Source organism: Protopterus annectens, chromosome 13.part0 (assembly GCF_019279795.1).
Source record: "Protopterus annectens isolate FY-2018-M chromosome 13.part0, PAN1.0, whole genome shotgun sequence".
NCBI classification, from domain to species: Eukaryota; Metazoa; Chordata; order Ceratodontiformes; family Protopteridae; genus Protopterus; species Protopterus annectens.
Genome location: NC_056747.1, coordinates 1,057,267,449 through 1,057,280,192, shown reverse-complemented (window position 1 = coordinate 1,057,280,192; position 12,744 = coordinate 1,057,267,449). Strand labels below are relative to the sequence as shown.

The window sequence follows — 12,744 nt, the reverse complement described above, 5'->3', positions numbered from 1 at the left end:
ATCATCAGGTCACTCCTAGATGAAAAAGGAAAGGGAAAAGAAGGGAAGGAAGTGGAGGAAGAATGAAAATGGACAAAACAGATTCACAGTTAAGGTGAGTACATTAAATTTTATATCTGATGTCATTTTCATTCATTCCTCAACTGATGGGACAGAGACCCCAGCTACATGGATCTGGACGGCCCTCAAGGAAGGATATTCTGGAGTACCACAGAACCAAAGGGAGCCCTGTTTCTAGGAACCAAATCCAGTTTGTAATGAGTAATAAAGGTATGAGCACTGGACCAAGTGGCTGCAGCACAAATGTCATCAATGGAAGTTCTGGACCAAAAGGCAGAAGTAGTAGCCATTCATCTAGTCGAATGAGCCTTAGCTGATCTGGGCAATGAAACACCTCTGACTGTAGACAAACAATATACAATCTGTTAACCACTTTGCTAATATGTTACTTTGGAAACTGCTTTACTCAATTTGCTGGAGGTAAAGGAAACGACAGGTATGTTTTGCTTAGGTCTTTTGTTCTGTGGAAAATAAAAATGGAGTTGTCTAGGCATAACTAAAAGATGAAGCATATATTCACCTTTGCTGGAGAAGTTGGGGAAGAAAACATGTAAACTGATGGCCTGGTTGAGGTTTGCCTACGAGGCTACTTTGGGCAGGAAAGAAAGATTAGTAAGGTATCCCCCCATCTTTATGGAAAATCAAATAAAAAAAATTTGAGGAGTGCGCTTGGAGCTCAGACACTCTTCTTGCTGAGGTAACAGCCACTAGAAATGCCTTTTTTCAAAAAAGAACTCTGAGGTCTGATTTGGCTGACAGCTCAAAGCGGCTCTGCGTCAAACTTTGCAGTAAAAATGTTAGATCCCAAGGTGGACTACGGTTTTTAACTGGAGGCCTAAGCAAAAAAAGTACCTTTAAGAAAGGTTTTACATAATTTAAATGAAGCAAAAGGAGAAGTTTTATCCCCAATATGACAATTCGAGATGGCTGCTAACTGGACTTTGATGACAGACAAACTAGCTCCCTATTGAAAAACAGACACTAGGAAATCCAAGACAGCAGGAATAGAAGCATTCAAGGGATCCAAATTTCTGTGATGGGCCCAACAGGAAAACCTTTTCCATTTATTCTTGTAAATTATCCTGATGGCGGCTTTTTGGGATGACATCAATATATGGCTAAATGGGGAGGAAAGCCTGGGCTGTCTAATTACTAAAGGAACTGGAGAAACCATTTGGTTAATTTGAGGCATACAATGTTTGGATAAACCATCCCTGTGGGATGAGAGATCAGGGCTGGACTGGGGTCCAGTGTCCAAGGTAGACAAAGAAGAAGAGCCCAAAGGTAACGAAACCACATTTGACGATGTCAAAAAGGGGCAATGGTATAACCTCTCTCTTCAACCAAAGTGCTTTCTGAAAAAATTTGGGGATTAAAGGAATGGGGAAATGAGCATAAAAGGAGACCGGAGGACCAAGCATGGACTAGAGCATCTCTTGGGGATTCCCCCAGAGGGGGGGGGGGAGATCAGGGCAATAAACCTGCTGCACTTGCTGTTGTAGGGCAAGGAAAACAGATCACAGCAAGGTTTACTATCAGTGGAAAATCTCCTCCCCCAATAAATGACTAAGAGACCACTCATGAGGCACAAGAACAGATCTGCTGAGTTTGTCCACTAGTATGCTGGATTTCTCTGTGATGTGCACTGCCATAAGAAAATATCTGGAAGAGTTCACCCACTGCCATACTGTCACTGCTTCCCCACAAAGGAGACCTGCAATGCTAGGAGGACCACCCTCATCTCCAAGACACAGATGTCCAAACTGGACTCTTCTGGGAACCACATGCCATAGACTGCCCATCCTGAGAAATAGGACTCCTACCTTAACTGGGAGGTGTCCACAGTCAATCTGCTGCTGGGAGTGGAAGCACAAAGGTACTTCCCTTACAAGTCTGTCAAACTGTACCCACCAAAGGAGATAAAAATCTCCTGGATTTGCAGAAATTATCAGTGAGAATAATGGAAGTTGAAGAAATCTACCACTGAACAGCTAGAGTCCACTGAAGAACAAAGACATAAAATTGAGTAATCGAGACCATGGTTACAGCTGTTGCCACAGACCCTAAAGCTTGATAGACCAGTCATGCTGGGGGAAAGGGATAAGAAAGAAACTATGCCACTTGATATCTTGAAGACTTGTTTTCTGCTTGAAAGAAGAAGAGTTAGTTGACTGGTGGTGTCCAGGTGGGCACCTGTAAACTCCCAAGACTTGGAGAGGAAGTAGAAGAGACTTGGCAAAGTTAATTGGGATGCCTAAAGAATGACAAAGTTATAGCAGGTAGTCTCTGGCTTTTTCTGAGGAGACTCCTGGTTGGGGCAGTAAGGAGACATTCATCTAGGCATGGAAATGCTCTGTATCCAAGCAGTCTCAGGTGAGCTGCTACCACTACCATAAACTTGGTGAACACCTGGAGCTCTGAACTGAGTGACAGGCCTCCAGCCAAAAGTGCAGGTACCGTCAGGAGTGTCAGTTCATTCTGATGTGATAGTACGCATCCTGAAGATAGACAGAGCACATCCAATTGTCCTTTCATAGGAAAGGCAGAATGGACTGAACCATGACCATCCAAGAACTTGAGTTGTTTACAAACTGAGTTTGCTGAGATCCAGAAATGTCTCACGTTCCCCATCTTCTTTGGCACTAAAAAGAACCTTGAGTAAACTCCGAATTCTCTCTGATGACGTAGGACCTCTTGGATGACTCCCTTGTCTAGCAGCTTCTGAACCTCTAAGGCTGTTAACTCCTGCTGACTGGATGGAATGTCAGCCTTTCTTTTTGGTTGATGGGATATGCAAAAAGTGAATGAAATGACCTCTGGATATAATCTCTTGCACCAAAGTGCTGTTTATGAGGGATGTCCAGGCTTCTGGGTGCACAGACAAGCATTCCTCGACTTCCTTCAAATTACAGCAGTCAGGCAACACTTGGGATTTTATCTGAGAAGGAATCTTTAAACCCTTGGTTTTGCAGGCCGTCCCTGCCATGAGAGCAGCGTCTTCAATTAGAACTTCCCCCTGTACCTCTGGGGGAAGTTTCCACTAAGTCTTGGAAAGGACCTTGTGATTTATGGAACCACATCTTTCTACCTCCATGCGGACTCCTAGAAAAGGATCTATGTGGTGTAGAAAAACGTATGCCCATGGCAAACAAGGTTTTCCCATCTTGCTCACTGCAGGAGAGAGTGTCTCTAACAGTTCGACAACATAAGGAAGATCCATCAAAGGCAGCCTTAATGAACAAAGACTTGAAGGGATCTGCAAAGTCACATAAGCGCATCCCGGCACATCTTCTAATGGCTATGCTTGAACCTGACACCTGTGAAGTACCTTCGGCTGTGTGGGAGATCAACCTCATGGATGCGTTAGAAATAAAATGGATGGTGGCCCGATGTGAAGATAACTGTTTACGTTCCTCCACGGACATGGACCCAAAAAGAGATTTTGGAAAGTTCTTTAACCTAGTGCAATCTCGTGAAGTGTGTCAAGTAATAAAGCAATCATACATCAAAGGTCAGTGAAGCATAAATGTGCTTTTTACATCTGTCCAGCACACTAGATTCTCTATTAGGGGGATGTACAGAAAAGCTTTGCTCAGCTAGCTATTTTTTTTGGTGGCAGTAGCCACAACCATGGCACCCACCAGCACCCCCTAACTCCATTAAGGCCCATCTTTAGGCGGGGCGAGAAATTTGTTGGGATGATGAGGAATGGGCTGTGCGGTATCCAATTCCTTCAATGCTAAACAATACATTACATCAATAAAGGTCACCAGCTGGGCAGGGTAAGCCAGGACATAGATGGGTTGTACCCAAAGACTTCAAAATACCCTACTCCTGGGAAGGTGATTGAAGGACCATCCACCCTTTTGGCTAAGGATATCTAGAACATCTCCAAATGATAGATCTTCTGGCAGACACCTTGGGGACCCTTCTCTTTTATTGAAGTCAGTGTCTTTGGCGAGAGATTCCTTTTGCATGACCTCTTCTGGGGGACCTCCTCACTGGGATGATCTGGAGAGGTGTCATAAGACAGAGAAAGCCCCTGAAAAGGAGCTGTCTGGATACTCTAATAGATCATGTCCCCTGCTAGACAGGTTGATGAGGCTCTGAACTCAGGCCCAAAGGTGGCAGAGGAACAGGATCTGAAGAAATAACAGTAGATCGGCCTCTTGGATGTCAGAAAACCCACTTCACCACCTTCAAGGCAAAAGGCCAGGGAGAAGCCATGGCCAGTGGTACAGAAGCCAAAGTCCCTGGCACCTCCAAGCCCCAACCCTGCCCAGGTTCCTGTCATGACGGAGAAGTCAGATCCGAGCTGTCCAGGTCGAAGTAGTGAGGGGAAGGGATGGTTCCAACAACCTCAGAGTTAACTCCACCCCCCCCCCCGGAGCCAGCACAGAAGCTTCAGCTCCAAGCTCCAAGACTCATCCTGCCCTAGGGGGACTGGCGAGCCAGAGATACTTTTGGAGACGAAAACCTAGCAGTCTTCGAATTGGACATATCAGCTCCTAGAATTCTTGGATCAGAAGGCTCCGAAACAGACATCTCAGAGAAGGAGATATGAATGGATTGTAGGAGATACAAGTGGATGAGAGTAGGTTGTAGGCTCATGGATCCGATGGGAGATGCAGCTGATAACTCCCCCATCTGAATCGGAGTCTGGAGAAAATTCCTCATCACTCTATCCACATCTGCTCTGAATGGACTCCGGGAGGACCTGATATAAGAAACAAACATGAGACAAAGCAGCCTTCCTGGCATTTCCTGAAGGAAAAATGAAAGGAGTTATGGGGAAAGAGGCTCTGAAGTGTAATGAGTGGATCGGGTTTGAGGAAATTTTATTGTCCCCACATTCTGATCCTAAGGAGTTGGATCCAAAGTTTTTGAAATTTTGGTTGGCGGCTACAAGGTCAAAGCTAATTTTGGAGAAAGAGCGGGAGACTGTTTTCTATGTTTCCTTGACTCAGAGGAAGACTTTTGTTTCTTTGTGGGGGTTTGAGCCCCTGAAGCAGAAGTATCAGAAGAGGTAAACAACCCTTTCAAAAGTTGTGTTGATCACTCAACAAGTGGCAAGGTGGGCCGGTCCCAAAAAGTACAAGCATTCCCTGTGGGCATCGGAATTAGGTATACTGTGCCCACAGGAAGTGCACATTTAAGTTTGTCAGCCACAATGGGAAACACAAACCAGCAGAAAAAAAGTATAGACATATAAATAAATACATATTTTTTTTTTTCTTAAAATAAAAAGGGGCATCAACAATGGTAACTAAGAAATACCCTATGAGGGTAGGAAGGTAGAGAAGACGATGTAGTACCAATGATGGTAACAGTTACCCAAGAAGAAAGTAGAAGTAGAGACTACCGCTAGAAACCCAACCCAAGAAGAAAGTAAAAGTAGAGACTACCGCTAGAAACCCAAATCTCTGAAAAGGGAAGGAAGGGTGAAAAAGTAATGGCACAGAAAACAAAAAATTCAGTAAATTACACTCACAAATCAGTATCCATATCTAAAGTGAAGAAGCAGCAAACGAGATCTGAGGTACTGCAGGGTTCTGGGGCATTATAGGTAAAGGGAAGAGCTCAAGAGTTAGAGCCAAGTGTCTAAATGCAGCCAAGCTGGATCCAAAACCCACTAGTTGATGAATGAATGAAAATGACATCAGATAAAGTATTTAATATTTATTATATTCTTTTTTATTTTTTTGCCGAAAAGCTGAATAATCCAAGACAACGTGCTGTATTGCCAAGATATCAAAGAATACTATTCTATGTGGCTCTAAATGAAAAAGGATATTCTTACTTCATTTTTGCTAATGTTAAAATCTGAATAAAATAAACCAAGACAACCGGTTATATTGACAAGACAATAAATAATACATACTATTCACATGTTTAAAGTAATGATCAAGTAACAGAATAACTGCACTCTAATCAAAACATTCTAGGTTTAACACCCAAATCCTGAATAAGTAGCAAATTATTTGACACACAAAACAGGCATCATTAGATCATCTTGTACTGCAGTGTAAAATTCAAATGGTGGCAGCTGGTATTAAAGATGTTTTAAATGATCCACAAGGAACAAGTAAACCTTGGTTTAACAATGAACTTAATCAGAATTGTTCATGGAAAACTGTATGAAGACCTTCATTTTAGCACAAGGCATCCACTGGTAATTCATGGTACATTCTCAAAAGGGTTAAGTCACTGGCACTTGTTAACAGTACACTGTGGTTAACAACCATATCACTTTACATTTAAATACATGACAATTCTCACAAAAAGTTATTTTCTAAAATTACAAGGGGTTATCGTTAATCATGTTTTGTGAGGCGAATTTACATTTATATTTTCCTATACAAGTTCAGTAATATGGAATTTGTAACTTTCAAATCTTTGTAAGAGGCATTGTGAGGAAACTGTTATTAAAGGACGAGGATAAAGTTGGAGGAAATAAAAAGGAACCAACATGCATATCACACATACAGTTTAGGCATAGAGTTCATGGAGATTTACTATTTTTTTTTTTAAGAGATCAGATCGGAAGATAAGAGAATTTTGGGATCTAGTACCTAAACATAAGGTGCATACATTTGTTTTTCTGATTTTTTTACATGCCAGAGATGAATTTTAGTGGTCAGTAACTGAAATATGAGCATGTGCCTAGGTTCTAATGGATTACACATTTGACAAACAGAAAAACAGTATGTGCAAAAACATTTTGAAACAACTGAATCTGGATTTACCAGAAAGAAGGTATTTTGCCAATATTTATATACTAGTGTTTAGAAAGATAATTTTACAACTTACCTCAGGATTTTACCCTAAGCATGAAAGCTAAGGTGTAAAAAAAGAAATTATCCACAATTCCAGCTTGCACATTACCTGGTGGAATAAATTAGAATTTTCACAGGGTACCTGCTTTTCTCATCTTATGACTGATGTGCATTATTATACTGAAGCATATGCAAATGTCAAGATTCTGACAATAAGAACAAGACTTGACATTTGACAAGTGCATCTCTGTAAGGATAAGGAATAATTTTATGTTTGGCACTGACATTTGAAACAGCATTTTGATATTCTTTCTTCAAAGAACAGCAACTGATGATGTTATTTGGATCAAAAGCATTTTTGCATTTTGCTGGTATCTTATGCACTATAACGAAGGAAGACAGAGACAGCGACTATTTATTAATTTAAATATGCAAATCTATGTTTACATTTTACAAATCTCAATCAGACGACGATATAAAATCTTAACCTATTTACCAATGTCTATAACTGTAGCTACAGCCAGGAGACCCAGATTCAATTAACAGTTCATGCATATGAGGCACTGGCAGGGAGGGATGGCTGTGCACACCCTGGCAGAGGGTGTTCACTGAAGATCCTTCCTGATGAGAGGCATGGTCCACAGAGTAGTACTATTGGACATTAGTTGACAAATGCAGGGGAGGGGCAGGAAAAGAAAGGGAGGTCATAATACAACCACCCTCAGCGCAGCACCTCTCCAGGATGCCCTTAACATCCACACTGGCCCCAGCTCACTCGGAAAAAATTCCAGTAGAGAAAGCAGGAGCAGGTAGACCTGGTGACGGATGAGTCACTGGGATGACTGGAAAGGATGAAGCAGTAAGGGAAGGAGGAAAAAGTTTTATGTAACTGTGTGTGTCAGTCTCCCTCAGTCTTAAACTAATGTTCTATGTATTTTTACAACCGTAATCACAAGTCAAGCTTACACATGGTAATTCTGCAATAGCATCATACTTTAATACGTAATGAATACATGGTACAAGCTTCTGAGAAAACCAACATTAACAAGGACTGCTCTTCAACAGCATGAATGTAGAACAGGCAAGAAAGGAACATTCGGTTTACTTGCAGACCTGTGACAAAGGAAAGTAAGATGCAGCTGACAATTCCACCTACCAAGCACCAGACACCATGCAACAAGATCCTTTAAGACGCTGCTTTTTGATATGGAAAATTATTTGTAAAAAATACTACCCGAGATCATAGCAGGCCGGCTTTAATGTATGTTTATATAAAATTAATGGATTCGTACTTACAGTGAGTCAATGGAACAAAGCAATTATACAACGACTCCCGATTAATATTCAAAAACGTGCACGCTGATTGGTCAGCGTGCACGTTGTAAATCAGAGTTATAGCAATGGAAAAAGGTCGGGTCGCCTGGACTTTTTCCATTACTATAACTTTTTTTTTTTTTTTTTTTTTTTTTTTTTAAACAGCAACGGAGAACGCAAGATCTCCATTGCTTCACACTGTCTCTCTATGTTAAACGAGTTTAACATAGCGAGACAGCTTTAAAAAAAGCAATGGAGATTGTCCGTTGCTTCTTTTAAAGCTGTCTCGCTATGTTAAACTCCTTTAACAGAGAGACAGTTTGTAAAAAGCAACGGAAATCTTGCTTTCTCCATTGCTTTTTTCAAAACTGTCTCGCTATGTTAAATGGGTTTAACATAGCGAGACAGCTTTAAAAAAAAGCAACAGAGATTCTCTGTTGCTTTTTTTAAAGCTGTCTCGCTATGTTAAACCCATTTAACATAGCAAAACAGTATGCAAAAAACAATGGAGATCTTGCTTTCTCCATTGCTTTTGCCCGCAGCTCTGATGTACTGCGTAGGCATACGCATGCGCAGTACATCAGAACTGCCGTAGAATACCAGACAGCTGCAGAAGGGCAGCAAGAAGGCATTCCATTATTTAAGAAAAGTAATTTTTTTCTTCTTAAAGAATGTCATTGTATAATAGCAATAACCCACTTCTGGGTGTGGGTAATGCTGGATTTACCCACTGTTGGCTTTGTTTGGCCACTCGGGCTTCGTCCTCTTGACCAAACCACACCAACCACAGGTAAATCAAGCATTACCCACACCCAGGCGTGGGTTATTGCTATATTTCATCTTGTAAAAGCTATGTGAACAATATGGAAATGGCTTAAGATAATAAATGGTTACCGCTTGAGAAATGTACTAGAAGTTGTGTGTCTGTTAATGTTTTGCTGCCAATGTCCTGGCTAGCTGATTTATTGCTTCACAAAAGGGAGATCTGGAATCAGAAATTACAAACCACTTAGTCTTCCCAATATATTCAGCAATGCCCATGTGGTCACTGCAAAAATATCCAAAGATGCATTTTTAAGTAACGTCTCTTAAAGGTAGTCATGGCCCTAACAGAGTGAGGTCTAGGCTAAGAAGGTAAAGTCTTATGTTTCTATAGAAAAGTAATGAAATTTGAGAGCCATTTTGAAAATATTAAGTTTGACACCTAAAATACCAATATTTTTTAAATAAAGGATACAGATGTGAAAAAGGACCTTGAATTAATTGCTTCAGTCAACATACCATTATAATTGTAAGCATTTTACAACTACTTTAATAGAAGAACACCCTGCTAAACTAATGGCATAAAGTTGCAATAGACCCCAGTTTAAATCAACAGTGAAGAAAGGATTTGGTCTCATGGACAATCTGTCGTCGTGGTACACAGAATAAGCAAAATGAACAGATAAAGCTTGGAATTCAGATATTCTCATAGCATCGGGAAGACAGACCGCAAAGATATAAATCTGAAAATTGCAACTTCATATGGTTCAAAAGGTGATCAGGTATGACTTTCTAACAAGTAAATAATGATCTCATAGAGGGAATAGGATCTCTGACAGATAGACACAGAGAAAAGTGCCTTTCAGAAATGTCTTGCATACTATCAATGAAGCAATTGATCAACCCAACACCCTGGTGAAAGATGGAAATAGCAGACAAATGCACTTTAACCAAAGAAAGTACAGTTGTGTAAAATCTTACCACAACAGCAGATATCCTTCTCTTAACTGTTGTAGTATTCATTACAATAGGGATCCCCCTGCCAAGGCTGGCCCAACATCCGGCCAGTATACCAAAGCCTTTAGCTTACTTTAAGGAACACTGTCACACGGATGCTCCTCATGTAGCGTAGGACATAAAAGGGACGTCCGGATGTATAACTCTCAGAACTGAGAGCCCCCAGCAGGAACGCCAGTCCAAGGACTATAGAGGTAAAATATATATATTCAGAAGACAACTGGACCATGGGGCGGACGGACTGAATACTGCAACAGAAGCGATGGACATTTACTGTTATGGTTAGATTTTACACAACTTTACTATGTCCCTCCATTTTACTGCTGCAGTATTCATTACAACAGGGAGAGTGCCAAAGCTCGGGAAGAAGAGAAAGAGAAGTAAAGACCAGCAGAGACCTCTAGGAAGCCATGAAGGATGGCCCTAGCAAAACCAGCTCTAGTTACGGAAATTGCATCCAATTTGTAGTGCTTGGTAAATGTATGCACAGAAGTCAAGGGAGCTGCCACAAGAATAGAGTTAGTAACCAAATCCTTGGAAAGAAAAAAAAAAGGCACCAGAAGAAGTCATAGCTCTAGTAGAATGAGCCTTAACAGAAGAAAGGAGGCTCTTAATGTGAAAGCAATAACAAAAAGAAATGGCTTTAGAAATCAGAGAAGAAATAGTTTGCTTAGACACAACCAATCCTAAAGACCTATGATGAAAAGAAGCAATGAGATGATCAGATTCACAAAACAGCTTAGTCTTATCTAAATAAAATCTGAGTTGTCTATGCACATGCTACATGTGCAGCACCTTTTCAAAGCAGATTGCAGAGAAGGGAAAAAAAAGTGGGCAAATAGATTAAGGGACAACGTGTTTATCACCTTGGGCATAAAAGAAAGATTGGTACAAAAGGACACCCTGTCCTTATGAAAAAAACAAAAAAAAAAAAAAGGAGGACAAGCCATAAGGGCTTGAACCTCAGACAGCCATCTGGCAGAAGTAAGAGCTAACAAAAGTACAGTCTTCCAAGAGCAATGTTGTAAGGAAGCTGAATCTGCAGGCTCAAAAGGAGCTTGGGTCAATTTTTCCAAAACAAAATTAATATTCTAGGGAGGCGGAACAAGCTTCTTGGGAGGCCTAATCTGTAGGGCACCTTTAGGAAATTGTCTTCAAATCTAAAAGATAAAGGCAGACAAGCAGAGATGGCTGATAAGTGTGCGTTAACAGAAGAATAAGCCAACAGACTAGAGCAGTTAATACAGATAAGAAATAACCAAAGGAGCATCCACAGAAAGTGGATCCAGGTTACGAGAAAGACACCAAACAGAAAACCCCTTCCATTTGGATTAGTAGGATTTCCTGGCCTCCTGCAGGACCCCAAGCACATCCTCAAAAAATTAGTAGGATTTCCTGGCCTCCTGCAGGACCCCAAGCACATCCTCAAAAAAAACAAAAGGTGTCTATGTGGAATCAAAATCCTACCATCCACAGTGTCAGATGAAGAGTGGAGAGGTGGAGATAGATGACAGATCCCTTGTCTTTTGTAAGTCCACCCTGTGAGGTAACCAGTGATGAATGCCCTTGGCTAAATGCAGAATTGGGAATCAATGCTGTTTCGGCCAAAAGGGAGTCACCTGCAAGAGTTTGGGAGCATCATATTGAATTTTGAACAAAACTTTTGGAATGAGAGGAAGGGGAGGGAAGGCATAAAGAAACATCCCCCTTCCAAGTAAAAAAGATAGGGATTCCACCTTCCAAACAAGAGGACCTGGGACTCTGGCACAAAACACAGGAAACTGTTCAGAGGGAAGGCAAAAAGTTCTACTTGAGGAGTATCCCACTGGTGGACTATGTCCAAAGACACATCCCTGTGACACGTCCATTCATGGGACTGAGTTATGGACCTGCTCAGAGAATCTGCCACAATGTTTTGACCCGAGGCAATGTAAACTACCTGAAGAGTCAGTTGATACTGAATTGCAAGTTCCCACACTACAGTGCCAACCGGCAAAGATGCTAGGACCTTGTCTCCCCTCCCCAAACTGCATCACTGTAGTATTGTCCACAAACACCTTGAGAGTTCATGGGGAGAAGAGAGTATGAAAAACCTTCAGAGCCAGCAGAACAGCTCTCACTTCCTCGACACAGATGTGTTCTTCCTACTGATAAGGTACCCAGACTCCCTGCACCTTTAGGGAGCCAAATGCTCCTCCCACCCCATGTCTGAAGCATCTGTTAACAGCTCCTGGGAGGAAAGAGATGGATGAAGAGGGAGGCCTGGATTGAGACTCAACTGCTGAATCAACCACTGAAGTTCCTTCTTGAGACAAAGCAGGAGAGGAACTACAAATTCAAGGGGAAGAGCATGTTGAAGCCAAACTTGACTTCCAAAACCATTGGAACTTTCTCATATGGAGTTAAGCCAGCGGGAGCATAGGAACAGTTGAGGCCATGAACCCCAGAAATCTCAACCAGAGAAAAAAGGATTGATAAAAGGAAATGAGACTTAGGGCCTTGGGAGGAGGCAGGAATGCCAGCATAGGCACAGTCTGGATCCTGCACCCCAGAAAAACATGATCATGAGAAGGTGTTGGAAAGGATTTTTTGAAATTTATAGTGAACCTCAGGCTTTGCAGAAGACAAACAGCAAAACGGAGACATTGCAATTAAGTCTCTGCACAGGATGCCTGACACGGATCTAAAAAGGGAAAGACTTTGATCCCCTGTAGCAATCACAGCAGCGACGCATTTGGTGAATACCCCGGGGCCAGTAGAAAGGCCAAAGGAGAGAACTGAAAATGCAAAGAGGCAATAGAGACATGTAAAAGCT

At 41.6% G+C, this 12,744-nt stretch overlaps 1 protein-coding gene across 1 annotated transcript in view; it reads right to left on the bottom strand.

Moving 5' to 3' along the window:
- FBXL20 (F-box and leucine rich repeat protein 20) overlaps positions 1-12,744 on the bottom strand; it is a 2,487,640-nt gene that overhangs the window by 2,139,720 nt on the left and 335,176 nt on the right. The window lies entirely within an intron of this gene.